At 39.1% G+C, this 24,754-nt stretch overlaps 1 long non-coding RNA gene across 8 annotated transcripts in view; it reads right to left on the reverse strand.

The window, feature by feature from the left end:
• Window positions 1-24,754, reverse strand: part of LOC149123713 (uncharacterized) — a 593,545-nt gene that overhangs the window by 140,437 nt on the left and 428,354 nt on the right. The window contains exon 7 of one of the 8 annotated variants that reach the window (XR_016214008.1): window positions 15,227-16,833. The exons of the other annotated variants lie outside the window; for them this stretch is intronic. This is a non-coding gene — a long non-coding RNA (uncharacterized LOC149123713). Of the gene's footprint in view, window positions 1-15,226; window positions 16,834-24,754 lie in introns of those variants that run through there. 8 annotated transcript variants of the gene reach the window in all.

The following is a 24,754-nucleotide window of genomic DNA, read 5'->3' on the forward strand; positions in this document are numbered from 1 at the left end:
GAGTTACAGTGAGAGGAGGGCAAAGAGAATGAGCAGAATTGCGAGGGTGCAGAGATGTGAAATGGGGCTGGAACTCAGCATTGCTCGCTTCACAACAGGGCTAGATTCATTTGTGTATTTTTTAAACTGGCTCAAAGTGCCCTCTACACAATTTAAACAGGGGATATTTCATTATTCTGTCTTACAATATAAATATAACTGAGACATTTGTAGTATCACAGAAGCTTTTTAGCTTCTGGCTCTATTGTTTCTAGAAAGAGGACACAGAGGTGTCAGCAAATCAGCTTCACTCTTTGCAGGGAAAACTTGAGTTGGTGCACAATACAGCCACTGAGGAAATCTAGATGTGTACCTTATCCTTGCTCTGCCACCACCCTTCCAGTCTCTGTTCCTCAAAATTACAAGTTGAAAGTTTTGTCTGCGGCCATCTGCCCCAAACTCCTGAATGCTAAAGTCATCCTTAAAAGCTCCAGAAAAATTTTGATGCAAGTTCAACTCTGCCATTTCCAGTGTCACAGCAGGGAGATCATGACATCAAGATTAAATAAGCAAGCCGAAACTCCACTCAGCTTTAATAGCTGTCTTTGGTAGGAGGAAGTTTTTTCCCCTTTTAGGGAGCAGACTTCTCCTTCCTGTAGTAGTATTCTTTAGCCATTACAAACTGAGTCTAAATCTTTCTCCCCAGTGGGTGCCCTGAGAATATTTGAAGAGTTCTCTGCTCAGACAGTTCACCTTCCGTTTAGATGCTTCTAGTTCCTTTACCATGGCTTTTAGGACAGCTCCAATCTCCCTGATGATCTGCAATTTGAAAGTATTCTTTTAAAATATGCTCTTGAAAATGTTTTTGATAAACATATCAGTTTATTTTTGTCTTACACTTGTAGAAAGCTAAAAAGAGCAGTAGTCCCATCCTACAACAAAAAGAAACAAAACACCAGACAATCTGAAAATTAACAATTGTCTGGATTTTATTAGTGAGCTGAGGAATCATAGCAACCAATTATCTAGAAATGTAAAAAAGAGACAGGACACATCAAGAAGAGATTGGAAGCAAATATGCACTTACTTGGAGTGGGCACTGCCAGACATTCTACACATTGATAAAGAGAAGCCAGTTAAATTCTAAACAATTTGCTGAAGATTGTGGGCTAGCATGAGAATATAAAATCCTGGGAGCAGCAGACCTGACACGAATTTGTACATACTTGAAGCATTCTTCTCCATGTACCATTGGGTGCTCACGAGAAAGATGGAGAGTAGTGATGGAGAAGAGAGAAGTCTCACTTGGTAGAGCAGAAATGTGGAGAAGGCACAGACTCCCTCCTGTTCCCTTCTGTCCCATAGAACAAAAGACTCCAATGTGTGAGGAAGGATGGCAAATTCTGTCACCTTAGGACACATGTGAAGGCTCATTAGGGCAGGGAAGAAAACAAGTAAATACCACCTGGGAGCACCGGTATCCATAATTATACATGAGCGGACCATTGGCCATGGGTCCTGGGACAGGACCAGAGGAATAAAGAGTCCCAGAAGTTGTGGACAGAGAGCTGTTTCTGTGCTAACCCCTGAGCCATCATTTATCTTGCTAGTATTGTTCTCGTCTTAAAGCCAAACATTTAATTTCTAAAATCATGACTAACTCCCACAATTTTTTTGAAAAATGACTGTTGGTTTTCTCCTGGTCATGCTACGAGATGAAGCAATTTGAACGGCTGCCAATGAAGGGGGTTTATTCAACCCCTTTACTCAAGGACATTGAAAATAGACAATAAATAAAGAAAAGGAAGAAAAATGTTAAGGGATTAAAATTTCAACAGCTCTCAGCAGCTTTTTTTTTTTTTCTTATGTGAACCTTCCCTAAGTCTACTTATTGAATATTGACAAGACAGACAAAGCAGGGTAATACCTATGTGGGAAATAAATTTCCCTGATATCAATCACTGTTCCCTATATCCTGTTCTTGGGCGACAGAAACACGGGGTAAAGAGAAAGCTGGTTTCTCCCCTGAGGGGGAGGTTTTCCCTGCCAAGTGCCTATAAGGCAGAGGGCAGGATACCGGATCTCCTGCCTTTCTCTAATCCCTCTGAACAGTCCCTAGCTGCTGCTGCCTCCATGCCTATTGGGAGAGACTCTTGGGTTTTGCTGTTGTAGCTGTTGTCTCAATCAATACTACAGGCTTCTTGTAATCTTACTTTCTGTCCTGTATTCTCCAATGCTGCAAGCTGCTCAGGGATTCTCATGGAGCAGATGGGACTTTACCCCACACTCACCGCATTGCATTATATAAAGAAGTGCCATTTCCAAAGTCCCATAAGAATGAAAGGGGGGAAAAACAAGATAGTCATGTTCTTGTTAAATGTATTCTGCTTCCCTAAAGCCTCCTAGGCATGTAGACCCCAAGAAACCATGCTAACACATTTAATAAAATGTTCCATAGAGAAAAGTTGAAGTGTTACATCATTAGGGAAAACATTTCTTTAATGCTTTCATCATATTTGCTAGGCATTTTTTTGTTTTGTTTTTACTTATTTTCTTTTCATATACTACTAGTGGTTTTTATTTTTGCCAGTATTACCAGAGTTTGCAGTGATATCGTTTTGAAGAGAATATGTGAAAAAAAGCAACCAAAGAGATATCTCTTCTTTTCTCCCCTCTTCCATCACTAGCTGTTTTTTTTTTAACAACTCTTTGCTATGTTAAAGAAAAAAAAAAAAACTCTTTGCTATGCTGACTATTGATTAAAGGCAATGTAGCAAATACTAAAGTGCTTTAAAAACAAACCATGCAGCCCCTGAATCACTATGATTCCCAAACATTCACTATAGTATCATTATTCCATCTGCATTAAGGCCAGGAGGGCTGGCCCAGTGTCTGCAGTGCACACAAGCTGGTGGTCCCTAGATGGAACCAGTGCTTGGTGGAAACTTGGCTCCATAAATGTTTCTTCATCCAACCACATGAGCAAGTTCAGTGGTTAGAGAGATGGATCCCTGGAAGCTTCCACTCCTGATTTCTGCTCCTGGATTTATACTTCTCCAAATCAGCTTTCAAATTACATTCTGGATTTAGAGCAGACTAGACGCTCAGAGACATGTTCATCATGTCCAAGAGCAAGGAAAGGGATTTTCCAGTTCCTAGAGACTCTACCTTCATAGAACAGAGGACAGACAGAAATCACAAAATACAGACAGGACCATGCTCGCTGAGGTAAAGTTCTCCAGCCTGCTCCATTCTACAGGAAACAACACAAAGCAAAACAACTTTAAAGGTAGTTAAGATCTCTATTCTCACATTTTTTTTTTCTTTTCTACGCATTAATCTTGCATTGGAAGATTTTCAGTGTCATCTAGTTCACCTTGTATGGGAACCTCTTCCACAACCTTCCCAACAGGTGTTGAATCAGATTCAACTTGAAAACATCAGGTGATGAGGTAGCTATAGTTTTGTGAGACATCCTGTTACTTTTATGGTAAACTGATGTAGTAAGAATTTATTATTCACAATAAGACAAAAATTACTTGCACAATGCTTTCTTGTGGTGGATTTACAAATTTCTAAAAATATATTCTAATTATATGTGTGTGTGTGTGTGTGTGTAATATTACTCAGCTTCCCCTGCCTTCTACAACCCCAACTAAGGTGTCTTCTTCTTTCTCAGATGATTCTGTCCTTTTGTCCCTAGGGTTTTGAGAGTTTTATAGCTTACTGATCTTAATGTCCCTTGTAAAGTTGTGATAGTTCACAGATCTGAACACAGGGCTCAAAATATCAGCAGGTTCAGATTGTGCCTCCTTAATCTGAGTAGTTCATGCCAAGGAAGCATAACAAGTGCATCACACTGAGCGTATCACAATTCCATTGATGCAATTCAATAAAACAAAATGAACTTAAAAGGTCAGTGAACTGGCAGATACTGCACATTCAAAAAGGAAGAGATTCTGGAGCCTTCCTTCATAGACTTAGCTTTTAGTAAGGAGAGATACTCCTAAATATCTCACTGTTCATGTCTGATAAATGTTTTAACACCTATATGAACAATGTCCCATGGAATTACAGAAGAGAAAACCATTTTTTCTGCAGTATGTGACTTGTATGTGCTTGTGTGTTGACGAGGGTTGGTGGGGAGTGAAATCTGATTAGGAGGCTTCCCAGAATCAATATTTGAGCCAATTCTCATAAGCTGGGTGTCATCTGTGTACACAGAATCAGAGGTAAAAAGTAGCTTTAGCAGAGAACAAAAGTGCAAAGGTGTCTTAAGGCAGGGAATATTTGAATAATGCCTTGTGATTAGGGAATAGAACACAACATAGGGGAATGAAGCAAAGAGTGAGTCTGCCCAGACTGGATGATTTTGGTTGCCACATGGTAACAGATGTGTTTTCTATTGTAGGGTAAGGGGCATGCCAGATGATTTTTAGAAAAGAAGTGGAATGCTTTCAGATTCTTGAAAGGTAGTTTTATGAAGACTTATGTGGATAAAAGCTGGAAGCAGAGAGACTAGATACAAGGCTTTAGTACAAGTCCAAGTCCAGAAACACTGTTGGTGTGTGCGGGGTTGAGTGCATGCAGACACGTGTATAATTATGGGTGGGTTATCAAAACAATAGCCTCAAAATGGTTCCTCTCAGCCCAAGGACACATCTGGACAATTTTTCCTCATTAATATATACTCACCTGCCTCTAAGGTCAGAGATAATTAAGGCACAGCAAAGAATTCTTATAGCCTTTATAGATTCTTAATTCACTTCTCAATTAAAGATATAAGATGTACCTTCTGGCACTGACTTCCCTCAGCAGTTAGTTTTTCCACCAGAATTCACTCAAGCATTATCCAATTTTCTGGATCTCCCAAACAATGCACTATTGTTATAATGTGTTTGGGACTACAGTTGTGATTAGCACAGAATAACCCAATATATCACATTTCTTCTGATAAAGGTAATTGAGCCATACAGAGGGACAAAACACAATACACAAAGTGACCTGACAAAGGAGGAAAATATCAATGCTTGGGAAAACAATTATGAAGTCGTAACTATACTCCATGATTATTGGTGCTTATTTGAATACTGGAACATTTTTCTATTAAATTTGGGGTTGAACTTGAAGGTGAGAAACCTAGGGTGAGCATGCAATTCAATTTAGTCACCAGTCTCCAGGGTCATATATATTTTTCTTTTTAAATTTTAATAGAAAGCTTTTATTTAATAAATATAACTTTCATAAGTACAACTTTTAGATTATAGCGGTTCTTTACCCCATACCCACCCTCCCACCCCCAAACCATCCCACCTACAATTCCCTCTCCCATCCCATTCTTCATTAAGATTCATATTTAATTATCTTTATATACAGAGGATCAACTCTATACTAAGTAAAGATTTCAACAATTTGCACCCATACAGATACACAAAGTATAAAGTACTGTTTGAAGACTAGTTTTGCCATTAATTCTCATAGTAAACTCATTAAGGATAGCGGTCCTATGCTGTCCTACATGGGGAGCAAGAGCACAGTAACTCCTGCTGTTGATTTAACAATTGACACTCTTATTTATGACATCAGTGACCACCCAAGGCTCTTGTCATGAGCTGCCAAGGCTATGGAAGCCTCTAGAGTCCACAAACTGACATTATTTAGACCAGGCCACAATCAAAGTGGAAGTTGTTTCCCCCCTTCAGAGAAAAGTACCTCCTTTGATGGCCCCTTCTTTCCACCAGGATTTCACTCACCGAGATTTTTCATGTAGGTCATTTTTTGCCAGTGTCTTGGCTTTCCATACCTGAAGTGTTCTCATGGGCTTTTTAGCTAGATCTGAATGCCTTAAGGGCTGATTCTGAGACCAGAGTGCTGTTTAGGGCATTTGTCCATCTATGAGTCTGTTGTGTGTCCTGCTTCCCATGTTGGATCATTCTCTCCTTTTTTTTTTTTTAATTCTATCAATTATTATTAGCAGACACTTGGTCTTATATATGTGATCCCTTTAACACTTAATTCTATCTTTATGATCAGTTATGAACTTAAACTGATCACTTTAACTAGTAAGATGGCATTGGTACCTGCCAACTTAATGGGATTTGGAATCCCATGGCAAGTTTTAGCCACACCCTCAGGGTATGTCCGAGGAAAGGTGTGCCGAACTGTATCCTCCTTCTCCTATCCCAGTCTTATTTTTAACAGGGATCAATTTTCAATTGGATTTAAATACCTAAGAACAATCATATGTTAGGTAAAGAGTTCAACCAATGGTATTAAGTAGAAAAAGAAAATATTAAAAAGATTAAAATAGTAAGCTGTTCCTTGACAGGACAAGGGCTGATCAAGTTATTGCTTCTCATAGTGTCAGTTTCACATCTATAGGTCATATCTTTTACCACTCCCTTCGCTACCTCCATTCACTAGGAGGCACTGTTGCACTCTGGCTAATGGTACAGATGCTACAGGCTATCTAAGTTTAAATTCTATCTCCACTATCTTTGTGATCTTCTGGAACTACTTAATTTTTCTTTATTTTAGCATCTGTTCACCTTCTAGAATTAGATGAAATTTCTAGGCTCCTGGGATATATCACTGAAAAACGCAATGATCCCTGTTCTTTTGTTGCTTACAGTCTAGTAGTGATATAAGATAGGAACACAGTAAGCATAGGTTAGCAAATAACCAGTGTTTTGTGAATGCAGAAAAGGTAAAGCAGGGCTAAAGTGGAATATGAGATGAGTATGTTCACAAAATATAACATTAAATAGGGTGGCCAGTATTAGTCAGATTTCATCACTATAATGAAATATCTCAGGCAGCCTAACTCAGTAAAGAGAAGATATTTATTTTACTTTGCTGTTCTACTGTTTTGCGAACCAAGATTGGGTGGACCCCATTGGGATAGCCTCTGTTCGTAGCAGTCTGACTGGCTGAGTCCCAAGATAGTATAGCATATCACATGCCAAGGAAGAGGGGCACATATGTTTGTCTACATCTATTTCTTTATACAGCCATCTATATTCCATCATAGGGCTCTATGCTATGACTATGCTATGATTCAACCTGTGCTATGATTCAGTCTAATCTCTCTGAGTATCATTAGCATAAGACTTGAGGACTAAGCTCCTTCATGACTTCCAGGAGGACAAATATTCAACCATAGTATATTTAGAATTTGTCATAATTTTTTCCTCATTTTAAATAATTGTTCACATTTTTACTTAATTATGTTTCTGTGGTTTCATATTCTTTTTCCTATTGGAGACTCCTCCTAAAATATACGCACTTCAGTGCCCAAGAAATCTGAATCCATTTCTGCCTGGTACACAGTAAGACAACAGAAACTAGCCATTCTTGATTCTTGTTCATTTTCTTCCCAGCTCATTCTTCTCACAGCCCAGTGTTGGAATTTGGTATATATTGGATACTCCCAACATTCCTTTTCCCTAGCTACTGGGCAGTCAGATGGATGGTTATAATATGTTACCCTTCCATGACTCTAATTCCTCATCTTTCCATTGGCTTTCCTGTAAATGCAATCTGTTTGACAAGGTGATATTGTTTTCTATACCATGAAGTTGACAAGTTAGCAGCCTTGATATCTGTGTGTTCTTAGCAAGGATAAACAGGTCTTCCTCCAATTCAATAATGGCTCCTGGAATCTAAATTCTAAGTTTGTCTCACCACAGCACAGCAGTGTATAGTCTATTTTCCCTGTGTCAACCTGTAACAATCTCAAGAACCATTAGCTCAACCATCTTTTTTGCATATTTATGTTTGCACTACTTGAAAGGCAATCTGCTCTTCAATGCTGCACATTCAGAGTTGCAGAAATAAGCATCTATCCTCTATGTAACATAGAGCTATGCATGCAGTAGACATATACAATAAATACTTCCTGAGTATGAAACTTCAGGTCAAAATTCTCTACAAACCAATAATTAAATGTATAATTACCATAGGAAAGAGAAACATGCCTATTTGTTTATACAAATGAGCTAGTGTAAGTACATCAAAATGATAATCTAGAATTAAAGAAAAGCTTATTTCTATCTTACAAATCATGATATATTTGCAAATTTTTTTCTGATATGCTGCAGATTTCTGATATCACAATGACTAAAACATAAATTCATCAATAAGTAGTTACTATAATCTTAAAACCCCATGAAAGGATAAATAAACTTTTCCAATCAATATAACTTAGGAAACATTAAAAAAAAACAAAATCTCATTCTAAGTTTTAAACATCCAAGTTGAGTTTGAGAAGACCATGGTAAGCACAAACAAGTTGGAGCATCAGACTATCCAAAGACTGAACACACGTCTGGGAGTGTAGTGATAAATTCCTGAGTTTGAAGTTCCTTGGGTCCTAGAATGGAACATCAAAGGAGACGTCTACAATCTCTCTCTCTCCACTGCTGTTGTTACAGAGAATAAGCTTTTTTAATAGTGATTTGAAGGTGTTTTGGAATCTCACTTGGGGGAAGAATAACTTCATTGAATTTTAATGCATGTTTTGGCATATATTTGAACAAATCTAGGGCTCTTCAAAGACTGTGGTTGTAGCCTGAAAATTATAGGGGGTGCTTTTGTTTGTTTTGGTTTGTATTTAACCCCTACTTGAGTAATTAGGAAGATGTTGATTTATCTTCCCTCATAGAGCTTTATGTGGACTAGTGAGTGCTTTTGGCCTAATAAAATGTTCACCTGTTCATGAGAATTTATCAGTAACTTGGGTAGTAGGAATGAAATCTTGAGTGCTGGATTCTGGTCCAGGACTTCCATGCATTGTGTGGCCATAGATTTGGGACTTCAACTTCTTTGGGCCTCAGATCCTTTTTTCCATAAAATTAACATGCTGTATTTGATTTAAAAAAATCTTAATCTAGGACCTGTGGTTCTCCAGGAGGTTTATGAATGAGATTCACAGAACATACAACCCCCTGAAAACTCTATGTGGAATTTTGAGTGTCTGTGCCTTTTCCTGCTTAAGTAAAATTTTCAAATTCTCTGAGTGTTTTGTTTTTATTCAAAAAGTCCTTGAAATAGATGATATCTGAGGTATTTTCCAATTGACATATCTGAGGTTCTTTTTAAACCACCATATTTTTTTACTTTATAATAAGACGTTGCATCACCAGACTAGCAGGCACTATACTAATCAACAGTGTTAACTAATAAGTTGCTTATTTTTCTCTGAGCTGTTGAGGTAAAGTTTGAGTCATTTAGTTTTTTGTCATAGACAATGAAAAAGAAAACAGCAACTATTGCAGAAAAGACAATGAGAAAAATGAAAATAAATTATGTTGAATTAGTTACATGTTCCATCAGAACACAAATGATCTTAGAAAATTTCTTTTAATTTAATTTTTTTTGACAAGCAGAGTGGACAGTGAGAGAGAGAGACAGAGAGAAAGGTCTTCCTTCGCTGTTGGTTCACCCTCCAATGGCTGCCGTGGCCAGCGTGCTGCAGCCGGCACACCACACTGATCCGATGGCAGGAGCCAGGTACTTATCCTGGTCTCCCATGGGGTGCAGGGCCCAAGGACCTGGGCCATCCTCCACTGCACTCCCTGGCCACAGCAGAGAGCTGGCCTGGAAGAGGGGCAACCGGGACAGAATCCGGTGCCCCGACCGGGACTAGAATCCTGTGTACCGGCCGCAAGGCGGAGGATTAGCCTAGTGAGCCGTGGCGCCAGCCTAGAAAATTTCTTGACCTCTTGAAATGAGCTTTCCAATTGTCACTCTCCCTCCCCTCTCCCATCCCTTATCTTCAAGGTAGGCATTCTTCAAAACATAGTGCCTACTGAGTGTCTGAACCACAGAGACAGGGAGTAAAACTTGAAAACTATAGAAACTGGTATTTATTTCGCATATTAATTCTTCCATAGAAGAAGAATAGCCTTAGCAGCCCTATCAGTAGGTAGGTTAAGTGGTTTTCTTATGTGACAGACCCTTGAAGGGGAGCCCTACTCAGAGGCATGGCGATCCCTGGTCCTGCCAAGTGCCTGCTATTCTTCCATTAGTCACTTATTTTTATTAATACAGTGAGAATCTCCCTGTTGCCATGCAAAGGTTATTTGGAGGGGAAGCAAATTAAATCATTAACACAAATGAATCAAACACATTCGCTTTACCCTGCAGGTATTGGACAAGGCATACAGAAGACTAGATTACATAGTATAGAAAAAAGTTGGAGAGATATATCAAGAAGGTTTCCTTTTATGACATGAATCTTTAATGTTAAAAGGGTTTGGACTCTCACATGTGATGTTATGGCCTGTAGAACTCTAACCTTCAACAGTGACCACATTCTTACAACTCTGTACCAAGCACAGTACTAGGCACTTTACTCACACTTTCTTCTGTAAACCTTACAAAAGCCATGTGATGAAGGTATTTCAACATCTATTTTAAAAATTAAAAAAATGAGTTATTTGGGAGGGTAAGTAATTCTTCTAATGTTACACAGGTGTTAAGTATACAGCAGGTCAGGATGCATCTGTATTTCTCAGATCCCAAAGCATGGAATCTAAAGCCAATATGACATACTGCTTGCATTAATAGAGACAAAAATGCAATATGTCAAAAGTGGACTATATTAGCCTAAATGGAAATTAAGCAGTGGTCACGGAAATAGAGCTGCAAGATTTGGATAAGGGGAAGCAGCTGGAAGACTCAAACAAGGGTTATAGTGAGCTAGGGTGGAATAGAATAGGATGGGACAAGTCAGTGACCCAATTATAGGAAATTGAGAATGTATAAAACCAGGAATAAGAAAATAGTGAAAATCTTATTATTGCATTTAAGATACAGTTTCATTAAGATTTGTAGAAAGACAGGTTAATGTTGGACAACTAAGTTGGTTCTTTTCTCAGCATCAGCTCAAGCTCAACTGCCTCCCATATTTTAAAAAGGGGAAAAAAAGAAATAAAGCAAACTCCCACTTTACACCATATTGCCAGTATATTACTACTCTATTTCCTTCTATTAAAAACAAGCATTTGGAAGGTGTTTCCTTAAGTTTGCTGTTTTTATGGTCTTTATCATCTCCTCCATAATAAGGGTACTTTTAAGTTCTTGGCTTCTTTGATCAGTTTTTCAACACTGTTTAACATCTTTGTTATTTCTCTTTTTAACATTCTGTTGTGGTTTCCCTGCCAATTCTCTGGTACCCCCCTTTCAATTTTCTTTACAGATTCTTTTATTTCCAAGGACTCAACGTTGCAGTTATCCTTGCATTATGCTGAACCCTCTTCTCACAATACACACTTTCTCACGGAGGTCTCATCTTCCTGTTGTGAGCACCAGCAGTGATTACTAATGTATACTTTTTTATGAGCTCCAAATTTCTATGTCTGATTGCCTTCTGGGCATCTTCATGTATCCAGCAATAGGCATTTAGACTCAACATACTTGACAGGATTAAGTTTGGCTATAAGTGACTGAGTTTAATATCAGAGGCTTAAATGAGATCAATGCATATTTTTCTTTCATATTGGTAGGCCAAACCTTGATTGATCATTCTACAGTCACTGGAGCCTCAGGATACTTTATCTCATTGCTCCACACTTCAAATGTCCAGCTCATGGCCTGAGATGACAGAGTTCCAGCCGACATGCTCACGTTCCCAGCAGAGGGACTGAAGAAATAAGGGACAGAGAGGAGAGCACAGGTGCGGGAGTACTCAATACTTATGGTTATATGCCACTAGCCAAAACTTCATCATATGGTCACATCTAACTGCAAGCAATTTAAGAAATGCTTGGGGAAAACAAGAATTTTTTTAATAAAGGGACAAAATGGATATTTAGTACCAGCAAGCAGTCTTGCTAAACCTCTGTATACATTTACCTATACCCAAACAACAAAATCTGTTTTCCTTCTTATTGTGCTATCTTGGCAAGTGGCATCAACATCTACTAAACTGTCCAAGTCAGAAACCTCCTCCTCATTTATTTACATTTATCAAGGCCAAAGCTATAGACTCTACCACTTTAGTGGACCTAAAGCCTACCTCCTCTACTCAAAATCAAATGTCACTTCCCTAGTCCTATCTTGACAATGTGTCACTGCATAAACTCATGTGTTCTTAATAATCTCTCATATGTCGAATGACAGATCTCCTAAACAGCACTCTGGCCTCAGAATCAGCCCTTAAGGCATTCAGATCCAGCTAAAAAGCCCATGAGAGTATTTCAGGCATGGAAAGCCAAGACACTGTGGGGAAAAAAAATGACCTAAATGAAAGATCTCTGTGAGTGAGATCCCAGTGGAAAGAATGGGCCATCAAAGAAGGAGGTACCTTTCTCTGAAGGGAGGAGAGATCTTCCTCTTTGACTACGACCTTGTCTACATATGATCAGAGTTGGTGAACTCAAGAGGCTTCCATAGCCTTGGCAGGTCATGACAAGAGCCTAGCATGATTACTGGCATCATAAACAAGAGTGTCGCCTAGCGGTGCCGGCACACCGGGTTCTAGTCCTGGTTGGGGCACTGGATTCTGTCCCGGTTGCCCCTCTTCCAGGCCAGCTCTCTGCTGTGGCCAGGGAGTGCAGTGGAGGATGGCCCAAGTCCTTGGGCCCTGCACCCCATGGGAGACCAGGATAAGCACCTGGCTCCTGCCATTGGATCAGCACAGTGTGCCGGCCGCGGCGGCCATTGGGGGTGAACCAACGGCAAAGGAAGACCTTTCTCTCTGTCTCTCTCTCTCTCACTGTCCACTCTGCCTGTCAAATAAATAAATAAATAAATAAGAGTGTCAATTGTGAAATCAAAAAGAGGAGTCACTGTGCACTTACTCCCCATGTAGGATCTCTCTCCTTAATGTGCTGTACATTGTGATTTAATGCTATAACTAGTACTCAAACAGTATTTTACACTTTGCGTTTCTGTGTGGGTGCAAACTGTTGAAAGCTTTACTTAATATATGCTAAATTGATCTTCTGTATATAAAGAGAATTGAAAATGAATCTTGATATGAATGGGATGGGAGACGGAGTGGGAGATGGGTTGGTTTGGGGGTGGGAGGGAGGTTATGGGGGGAAAAGCCACTATAATCCAAAAGTTGTACTTTGTAAATTAATATTTATTAAATAAAAGTTAAAAAAATAATCTCTCATATGTCAATCCAGTTCCTTTTTTTTCCCTAATGGTTCTAATGGCAAATTTGCCATCCAGGCCGGCACTGTGGCTCAATAGGCTAATCCTCCACCTGTAGCTCCCATACCCCAGGTTCTAGTCCCAGCTGGGGCGCCGGATTCTGTCCCAGTTGCTCCTCTTCCAGTCCAGCTCTCTTCTGTGGCCTGGAAAGGCAGTGGAGGATGGCCCAAGTGCTTGGGCCCTGCACCCGCATGAGAGACCAGGAGAAGCACCTGGCTCCTGGCTTCAGATCAGCGTGGTGCGCCAGCCGCAGTGCGCTGGCTGCAGTGGCCATTGGGGTTGAAGCAACAGAAAAAGGAAGACCTTTCTCTCAGTCTCTCTCTCACACTGTCCACTCTGCCTGTCAAAAAAATAAATTTGCCATCCAAAAACAGATTAAATCACACATGTGCCTATTGATCATTTTCTAATGACTTCTCAGATCCTGCTTGATCAACCTCATGTCCTGTACCGTAGCCTTATTGTTTACCAACTCTCAGTGTTTTGTTCTGATTGTGCATAAGAGGTTTTCAATTTCTCAAGTTCGTTGTGCAATTTTTGGTCTTTTGATCTTACCATAGGCTGTAGGCTACCTTCCCTCCATATCAGTCATGTCCTCACTGCTACACATTCTTCAAGGATCAGCTCAGTGTCATCTCTTCAAAGAAGTCTTATATAAGGACCCTAGATTATAAAATTTTGTTTTTCTTCAGCATTTTTATCATAGGAATTGATACAATGCATTATAGTTAGTTTTCTCCCTCTCCTCTATCTTAGTGATTTCGGGCTGCTCTAATAATGTTCCATAGACTCGGTGGCCTGTAAACAACAGAAATCTACCTCCTAGTGTTGAACCAGTCAGATCTGGATGCCAAGGCGGGTGGATTCTACTGATGGCCCTCTTCCAGGATGCAGTCAGCAAACTTCTCATTACCTTCTCACACAGTGGAAAGAAGGCAAAAGAGCTCTCTGGAATTCCTTTTACAAGAGCACTAATCCAGTTCATAAGGACTCTAACTTCATGGCCTAATTACTAGGGATTAGGCTTCCAATATATGACTTTTGAAGAGAGACAAATATTCAGTCCACTGCACCTTCCTGCACAGTGGATTCTATGAGTACAATTAAGAATCAGAATGATCTTAAGACAGGAATAATTATGCATCAAGTAATGGCTGAACAATTTGTTAGTGATTTAAGGAAGCACCTAAATTCAGAAATGGGCTTAATCCTTCACTACCTCTATAGTTTACCTGGTAGCTGCTAGGATGGCAAAAGGCTTCAAATAAGAAAATGGACTTATTTCATTGTGCGTTCATCTGCCTAGGGGATCTTTCATGGGTATTTTTCTTGAGTTAATAAATAATTGAAGGAGTTGAGTTCTAAGTGGAAAGTGGGAAATTCTCAGCAAGGATTTATTAAAGAGACTGTCCCAATCTGAAAAGCCCAAACTGACTCTTACTCAGAAAGATTACATTTAATTAGCTCCCAATTTGCTTCAAGAAACAGAAGGGATTTAAGAGTTTATGGTAATAATATGCAAAAGGTTGAAGTGCTCTTGAAACATATGCTAAACTTTGCCACTAAACAGAGTGTGAGATGCTACTGGTGCTGCGGATGCATGAGGGGAGGGCAAAGAGAGAAGTGAGATTACTCTACTCCCTCGAAGTCACTAGGAGGGCAGCCGGCAGTGACCTCTAGAGGTCTATTCTTAGACATGGGGCTAGGATGTCTAGTGAGGATGCACAGCTGCTGGTAGAAATAGACCATAGCACCAGTTAGGCTGTACAAATGAGAATATGACTAATTAATGCATAGATACTTTAATAATAGTTAATGAATATTATGCACTGGTATCTGTTCTATGCATTAATATGTTTGAAACATTGGATTCCTAAGAGAACAATACAATGAAAGTATAATTAGCTTCCTTTTGTAAAAGAGGAATCTAAGACACACAGGAGTTAAGCAACTTTGTTGAGGCCTCACAGAAGAGTCAGGATTAGAAAACAGGTGATTGGTCTGCAAAATCTATACTCTAGAAAGAGCTTACTCTGCTGTTTTTCATGTATCTACTTCAAAGGTATAATGCATAATGTTTATATGTGTAAGGAGCTTAGAATTGTTCCTGGCACATATTTAGTCATGTTTGCTCTTCTAACTGACTTTAGTCTAGTCCCCAATTCTGTTATCCCTACCTTTTCTTTCTACTCTGGTTCACTCTCAGTTCATCTGACTTCTGGCAACCATAACATGATCAGTTAAAGTGTTAATTATCTGCTCTTTGTCCAAGTATTTAAGATGATTATTAAACAGAAGGAGGGAGAAAGGAATTTACAAGCCCATTTATGACTTAAGAAATGTAAGTGTAAAAATGCCTGGAAACACTCAGATTCCATACACCATTCAAGCTAGGACCATGCTACAAGAACATGAAGGACTCCTGACAAGCAAGAAGGCTGCAAGTATCAAATCTGTCCCCTGTGCCATAGAGATGTGTCCTTTACCTTTAATTGCATTTTAAAGAGAGAGAGAGAGAGAGAGAAAGAGAGAGAGAGAGAGATCTTCCACTTGTTGGTTTACTCCTCAAATCCTGTAAAAGCCAGGGCTGGGTCAGGATGAAGGCAGGAGCCTAGAGCTCCACCCAGATCTCCCATGTGGTTGGGAGGGGCCCAAGTACTTCAATTATCATCTGTTTTCTCCTGGATGTTCATTAGCAGGAATCTGGAATCAAGAGCAGAGGAGTGGCAATTCAAGGCAGGCATTCCAATATGTGGATGTGGGCATCCGAAGTCATGATGTAAACACCACACCAGACACCTGCCCCTCCACTGGTATTTACATACTATTTCCTAGGAGTGGTGGTGCACAGGTAGAGGCAACTGAGAGGATAAGAGACACATAAAAACATTTGAGATGTAGATTAAGGAAAAGGAAATTATGTGGAAAGAGAAAACAGAAGCAAGCATGGGCAATTTCATGACATTGTATCAGTCATGGTTAATTAAAAAAATTGTGAAAAGGTGACAGGTGAGATAATGATATATTAGCTTTAGGACCATGACTTATGAGATAACCCATGTATGTATTTCCTGGATGAATGAAAGCATAATCTCCCATATTCAAAGGCACCAGGCTTTAACTTCCCTGTGCTGAGAATATAGATAACACTATCCAAAGCCAGAATGCTTTGTCAAATGTTTGGCAGTGGAGCTAGTTGGTTCAGAGTGACAAGCTGCAAATACAACTGATAAGAGGCAGATAACAAAGGGGACCTTGGGAACTCCCAGAACAATGTCTTCCAAGCAGTTGGGCCACTGAGGCTGGAAATGCAGAGCCTCAGGTTGGGGACTATTTGTTAATAGAATGCTGCGCTGCTTTTGTGCCATGTGCAGAGAGATTGGTATTCTGCAGTTGACCCTCCTGGATGCACAGCTGGAGGAGAAACAGCAGTCAAAACTCATAATAGAGCAGCCTGGGGCACAAGCACAGTGGCTGAGGAAGCCACACAGGGGAAGACACAAACCCACAGGGGTACAAGTGATTATCACTTCTCCCAGCCTTTCTCTTCCCACCCCATAGGCTGAATTGGCTGTGGTGAGCATTCAAGGGAGTTCAGACGTGGTGGAAGGGCTTTGAAACTGCTTCCCAACCCAACTGCAGCCTCAGGGTCCCCAGGAATGCTTTCAGCTGATCTTCACGTGACATTTTCTGGAAGGAAGAAATTATGTAAATGAACGTTTGTTAAGTTCTTCCTGTACAGCAGGCACTCTACTGATTTCATTTAATCTTCATCACAACCCAAAGTGGCAGTAAATCTTTCCATTTCTACACATAAATAAATGGAGGTTTGAGAAAATGGTAACTTGGCCACATCATACAGAATTTTAATTTAAATTCACTTTGATTTCATTGTAAAATGTGTATGCTCTTATTTTCTCTGCTCTACTAATTCGTGGACAGCCGCTTTGAGCCAGTAGTATTGGTACAACAGTGTTTCTCGATTAGTCTATTATCAATTCCATCAACAATATCTAACCATGATATTTTTTGAAACTCCAAAATTAAAATACGCCCTGTGGAAAAAAAATGGCATTATAAGACAACAAAGGTTTAAGTAGATTTTAATATTCATCTACATTCTCTAGAGAAATGAAATCTGGTGGTTAAAATGAATAATTATAAATTAGTAAGCTACTTAATATTTTTCCATTGGAAAATAAAATTTTAAATCATAACAACCAACTTCAAGACAAGATAAATAAGACACATTCACTGCTGTGGACTGCATACATGTTATACTCTTAAAATTTATTATATGGCAGTATACAAATGTCTGAAAGTTGTATACACAGCTAATTAGATTATCTAATAGAATATGGAAGATAGGACTCAGTAAGAATAAACACATTTTTTTAGATAGCGAATCAGGACTATTCCAATAAGGATGGAGTCAGTTCTGCTAGATGATCAGTGCTTTGGTCCATGTCTTACACTCTGCAAAAAGAAATCTGATGCATATGTTTAAAGGCTATCATAAAGGATAAATGAACAAAGTTTTGTGACTGTTTCTAGGGCACTCTCAGTTATTTACAAAACACTAAATTGCTGAGACAGATTCATTAGGTTGAGATCATTATGCAGATATCCAAGGGAAATACATTGCTCTCCACTTTGATTTCTACTCAAATGTCTATGAAAAAGAGAACAAGAATATTTTGTTTGAAGGCTTTTGTCAAAACAGTGCTGACACATCTTTTCCATCAGCAGAAAGGCTGGGGTTGTGAATCCCAATATGGGAGCATAAATCTTTTTCTTTCTTTTCTCTGAGAAGAACAGTTTGGGTTTTTGGGAAAAAATTAATAAAAACCCTTACAAAATGATGTCTGGGGTCAATCCTTGTTAAGAAACATCAGCTTTCTGCTTACATACAGATGTTCTCAGAATATAGGTGAGAAACTCACCTTCACATTGAATGCATTCCTACTTCCCCATAAAGAATTCTATAACGCAATGAGAAAGAACCCAGTGTCCACCAAAATGTTAAACTAGATGGAGCATAAAGAACGTTGTGTTGCAATATGGATGGACATGATATAGGATAATAAAATCATTCACATCCAGTGCCTATGAAACAAGCATTTTGAAACTCATTTTATAGGATGTCAAGAGAAATTCTGAAACTTGTCCATAATCATAAAAATAATGTAATGGAACTGAAATTTCAAAGTAGATCTACTAACCCTTAAACCTGAAGCTTTCTAACAAATCACGGAGAAAAAATTCAAAGATAGCTGGAGACTTACAACTTCCTTACTGGAACTTTATGGGAAAGTTCACTAACTCTACAACTGGAGGGGTTCCCTCTAAGTTGGGAAGCTTTACTTTATAGGGGCAACTAGCAAATATGTCTGCATTCATAAGGCATAATATCTCTGTCAAATATTCAGTATGCCATTGTTGTATGAAAGCAAACATAGATAATGATGAGGGGGAAATGGATAGGATTATATTCCATTAAAATTTTAATCCCAAAAATAGGCAGTCAACTAATCTGGTCAATGTGCTCAAGTCAGCCAACTCCTGATCCAATTTTTATGAAAGAAATCAAAATATTTCATGGCTATGAAACCAATGCACTGGTTTTTTTGAGAAGCTGTGCTGATAAAACTAAAGTCTCAGGACAGTCTACATTCAATTATACTTGCTCTTATCCTGAAATGTAAACTGTTTTATTCTAACATCTTGGAGAGGTCAAAGAGCAATTAAGAAAACAACGGTATTAAAGCCAGAATCTATCATAGGTAAGGTGACACTAGGAATCTATTGGCAAGAAAAGCTAGTGCTTTTGATTGACAGTCAGTGGAAGATGAATCTCATAAGTGAATGTATCTGCTAACATGTATTAACTACACAGTTTCTACCCCCTGGATTGATTTTTTTTAAAACTTGGATACTTAAATCAGCCAGCATACCTGGATTTTACTTTTTTGTCTTCTATTTTATGTAGATAGATCGTGGGGGCACATATTCTGGATTTTATTAGCTATTTGCCAGCTGAGGGATCTAATGAAAGTATGGCATTAGCCACAATCTCTTGCAAAGGTGGTCTCTGCTCTGTTTTCATGTTCCTTCCCTATGTTTAGTGATGTCTGTCTGTCGTCTGAACCTGTCTGTGCAGATCTATATTATTTCCAGTCCAGTCTTGGCAAGAGGTTGCTGACATAATTCTCTTCTTGGTGAGGTCTAGGTGCCAGCCAAACAAATGCCATCTTAAAAAAAATGTTTTTTTTTTTTTTATTTTAGTTTTTGACAGGCAGAGTGGACAGTGAGAGAGAGAGACAGAGAGAAAGGTCTTCCTTTGCCGTTGGGGAAAAGCTGGGGAAAATGCCGTTGGTTCACTCTCCAATGGCCGCTGCGGCTGGCGCACCGCACTGAACCAATGGCAGGAGCCAGGTACTTATCCTGGTCTCCCATGAGATGCAGGGCCCAAGTACTTGGGCCATCCTCCACTGCACTCCCTGGTCACAGCAGAGAGCTGGCCTGGAAGAGGGGCAACCGGGACAGAATCCAGCGCCCCGACCAGGACTAGAACCCGGTGTGCCGGTGCTGCAAGGCGGAGGATTAGCCTAGTGAGCCAAGGCGCCGGTTCTTAAAACAAAAGTTTTATCTTTGGTCAAGAGATTATCCCCATTGGTAGTTGAAGCCAGTGTTACTTAGATATAAAGCTGTCTGATTCAAGTAAGCAATACTACAACAATTATTCGTACTCTATTGCTGTTTGAAATGGGAGCATGTGTCTGATTTTTATACATATTCATCAAAAGGATGTTTCCATCCAGAAGGATGGGGGAAGCCATAACCTGACTATTTACTCTTCATGGGCAAGGCAAACTTGGCTTCCTCTTGACTGTCATTAATGAGAGGCAGGTCTACATATAGCTGATACCATGAGTGGGAGAACCTGAGGACCAGGTTTTGGGAGAATAGAAGGCAACAACCACTCATGGGGTCAGTGCTGATTCACTTACACTTGTGGAGATTCATTGCCTTCTTGGCTATTTTTTCTCCAATGGTCAAGAAAAAAACTCAACTTCTTTAAACACTTAGAAGTTGTTTGAGTATATTTTCTCTTCGAGTGTCTCTGCCATCAGAATAGCCACTAGATTTTGTCTACAATGGGGAGAGAAGACACATCTTCTTGACAAGGAATCCTTAGTTCCATTCACTGGATTCCTAGAGGGCAGGGGAGGGCAGTACAGTTTGCTTCTCCACAATCCATTGCTTGTGAGAATGAGGGTCTGCATCAAGTCTCACTCACCAAGTAGGGGGGAAAAGCCCTCCTTAGAACTTTACCCTTGAAAATAGAGGTATGGTGCTTAGACTAAAAACATGGCCCTTTCAACTATTTAGACACCCTATGTTAGCTCTTCCTGGCCTAGACTGACCTGCGCATATATATATATATATATATATATATATGTATATATGCTTAGAATGTGGAGTCAGATTTGGAACAATCTTAGAGATGTTGTGTTGTTGCATTGGCTATTCCTGGGAGGCAGTATTATTGGAGTCAGAGACCTCTGTTAACCTGTAAGCCCACTGGGTATCTACTCTAGTATGCTTGACCTTAGGGATGTCAGGCTTACTCAAAATGTGCTTATCATACATGTAAATCTCTTATAACTGTACTATTGGTACCATGTGGTAAGTCAGAAAAAGCTGTCTAGTTAGGTGTTGTTTTCCTTGCTTCCCTGTGCAATATTTCTTTTATTGTTATGCAGTAGCTATTTACAAAACATCAGGATCTTTGCTCAGATGATGTCCATCTGCTTCAGCACCTTCTTTCCCACCTGAAATCCTAATCTCCTTACAATGACGTCACAAGCATTTCTGTCTGGAATCAGTTATAATTAGGGCTCCAGGTGAAAAATTAACAGCAAGAACAGATGGGCCCATAAGAGGCAGAGTCTGTTCACATGCAAATTTCATCAGTGCTAGAAGATGGAAGAAAACTATAGAAAACAGGCAAACTGAATTTCCAAGTGAGACTTATTTAAGATGTGGAGTTTGTGGTGTCATATGCCTTTCTTAGGCCATCAGGGAACACTTTGACTCTTATTCACAGTGGAGGAAGGGCTGGGGAAAATGCCACAATTGGGCCACTAGAATTGAGAGCATTTTAGCTTTTAGTACAGGGATCTGGGTGGGTGAAACTCTGCTGAGGCATAAAGAAGTGGGTGTTCACTTGTTTGCCTCCAAGGGAAGAGCTGCAGCCCAGGCACTGTCAGTCTCGATTAGTTCCTTTAAAGAACTTGTTGTATGTGACATAAAATAAAAATGATACAGTAGTGTGAAGTGAAAAGCAGTAATTGCAGCTTCCTCTCAATGGGTGTTTTATATTATTGTGACCCTATGTTATTGAAATCACTGTGCTAGTAGTTAGATGTGAAAAAATGTGCTCCCTTATTTTTCAATGTGCCTGGTTCAGGGAAACCTGTGGATCAATTCAGGACTTGCAGGAAGGGGAGTTAAGAGAGGAGGATGGAGTTGTATACGAGGATACTTCAAAAAGTTTATGGAAAATTTGGAATAAAGAATAAATTTTGGGGCAAAAGTTTTGAAATGCATGAAAAATTTCATAGTAATGCATACTTTCCATGAACTTTTTGAAGATACCCTGTATGCATGGGTTTAAAAATATTTTGTGGGGCCAGCACAGTGGCTGCATGGGTAAAGCCACCACCTGCAGTGCCGGCATCCCATATGGGCGCCAGTTAGAGACCCAGCTGCTCCACTTCCGATCCAGCTCTCTGCTGTGGCCTGAGAGTAGAAGATAGCCCAAGACCTTGGGCCCCTGCACCCATGTGGGAGACCTGGAGGAAGCTCCTGGCTTCTAGCTTCGGATGGGCAAAGCTCTGGACACTGCAGCTAAATGAGGAGTGAACCAGCAGATGGAAGACCTCCCTCTCTCTCTGCCTCTCCTTCTCTCTCTGTGTAACTTTGATTTTCAAATAAATACATAAATAATATAAAAATATTTTGTATCCAAATAAACTTATTTTCCAAAAAAATTTGGAAGTATATTTGTATAAGTAAGCCATGAGATATTTGCACATTAACAGACTTTTGTAGCTTACCATCCTCTCCCCATTCAAACTTCTACATAAACTGCCATTTTTTCTCTCCAATGTATGTTCAGAAGGCTCTATTAGCATAGAATGACTCATATCCATACCTTTCCACTTATTCCATTTATATTCTAATCCCTTATCATCTTCCATAGTAGTCAAACTAGCCTATTTCTGCTGTCTTACTCTTAAAAAGTTCCCAGAATAATTTTCCCAAGAGATGTTGGCCATATCTTCTCCATGCTCATATAACACATATTACTTCCCATAGCTCTGAATGAAATTGAAACTGAGAGAGGCCAGCATTATGGCATAGTGAGTAAAACCACCCTCTGTGTTGGCAGTATCCCATATGGGCACTGGTTGGGATCCTGGCTATTCCATTTCAAATTTAGCTTCCTGCTAATGGCCTGGGTATACAGTGGAGTACGGCACAAGTGTTTGAGCCCTGCCACCAATGTAGGAGACCCAGATGTAATTCCTGGCTCCTGGTTTCAGCCTGGCCCAGCCCTGGCTATTGTGGCTGTTTGGAGAGTGAACCAGCTGATGGAAAACCTCTCTCTCTCTCTCTCTCTCCTTCACTCTGGCTTTCAAATAAATAAATAAATATTTTTAAAAAGGAAATAAAAATAAAATCAATCTGACAGCATGATCTCTTTGAAGAAGTCTTGAAAATATCCAACGAAGCTGACTATATGCATAAATCCTGTTCTACACAAAATATTTATTGTACACAATAAAGATATGCACATTAGTTTGTCAAAATACACATACTAGAGTGCTCATAGTAGCATTACTCATAATAGTATCAGAATGGGACCTGCAAATGCTTATAACCAGTAGAACAGATGAATGAATTGTCATATATTTACATAGGGAAATATACAGACATGAGAACAAACAATTTACATCTATATTTAGCAATAATTATGACAATAACAGATATTACACTGGGAGAAGCAAAATATATACATACTGTATGATTCCAATCATATAAAGAAAAAAAAATCAGCAAACCTAACCCAAGCTTTGAATGGTTGCTCATATGGGAGATAAGGAAGGGAAGAGAGCAAAAACAAAGCCGATGAAACACTGACAATATTCTAGTCCTTAGTGTGGTTATTGGTTACATGAGTTTGTTCACCTTGTGAGAATTCATTGAGCTGTACATTTATGAAATATGGATTTTTAATATATATATTTTTACTTTACAAATCAATTAAATTTTCATCTGAAGGAAATGTGCTACAGAATTGAAAGCTTGCTTTCAGTCTTATGCTAGTTCCTTGAATAGAGTGTAGCATCATATTCATTTTTATACCTCTGACATTTACATAGTGGTAGTTGTTAAATAAAATAAACATTTTGAATGAAAAAATAGATAGGAGAATTCTGGAAAGATGACATTTGGTGTTCATATTCTATGGTCTTCCAGAATCCTTACATAAAAATAGAGAATTAAACAGCACAACTAATAACCGGTGTGTGGCAATTTCAACAAATTGAGTGACAGAGTATTCATATGAACCCACTGTAAGAAGAAACATGAAGATCAGCAGGTTAGGATGTTACCAGCATGTGTGTGGAAGAAAGCAGAGAGAATCAACAAGTTATCTGATGAACCTGAGAACAAGAAGATTTCAAAACAGGAAACAGCCTTTCTTCAAAAGTGTGGTAGGTAACTTTGAAAACTCCAATTGCAGTGACTGCAGAAGCCATGGGAAGAAGCATGGGGTCTGAAGCTGTTCAGCCCCTGTGAACTCATGAAACCAACTTACCCCTCCCTGAGGAGAAACTGCTCTGAGAGGAGCCGAGAGAGAGGAGGATTACAACAACATATAGAAAGGGATGAGAAAACACGAATAAGCATGTCTATGTTTGTGTTGGGGGAAGGAGAAGATACTAAAACCAGGACATCTCAGAATCATAATTTTGAAGTTTATACAAAAGTGACAGGAAAAAACAAACTACATTAATAAATTCTATCTGATTTGAAGGCACTCTAAAATTTCAAAAATCTAAAATTTATTTATGAAATGATCATTAGAGAAGTCTTGAAATCTAATTGCACAAAGTTTCTATACATACAATAGAAAAAGGAACAGAATACTATCCCTATATTTAATGAAAGAATTTCATACTGAAATGAATGAGAGGTGAGTTAAATTGTTAAAACAACTGTCAAAATTAGCTGGAATACATTCAAAATGAAAAATTATAAAGAAAACATCAATCATAATTAGAATACTCAAAATGAACTATAAACACATGAATTAAAAATAAAACTATACTCTTGAAGGGAAGATTAAAATAGAAGATACACAAAAAAGAATGGCCCCAACACTGACTTAAGAAATATAGATGATGAAAGAAGAGAGAAAATTTCATAACTAGAGAAGAAATAGAGATCATAAATGGAAAGAAACAGATGAAGATCCAACATATAAATAATAAGACTTTCTGGAGAGAGTAAAAAAAAAAACAAAGCTAACAAATGT

Source organism: Oryctolagus cuniculus, chromosome 10, assembly GCF_051225735.1.
Source record: "Oryctolagus cuniculus isolate XC-2025 breed Fujian yellow rabbit chromosome 10, ASM5122573v1, whole genome shotgun sequence".
Lineage (NCBI taxonomy): Eukaryota > Metazoa > Chordata > Mammalia > Lagomorpha > Leporidae > Oryctolagus > Oryctolagus cuniculus.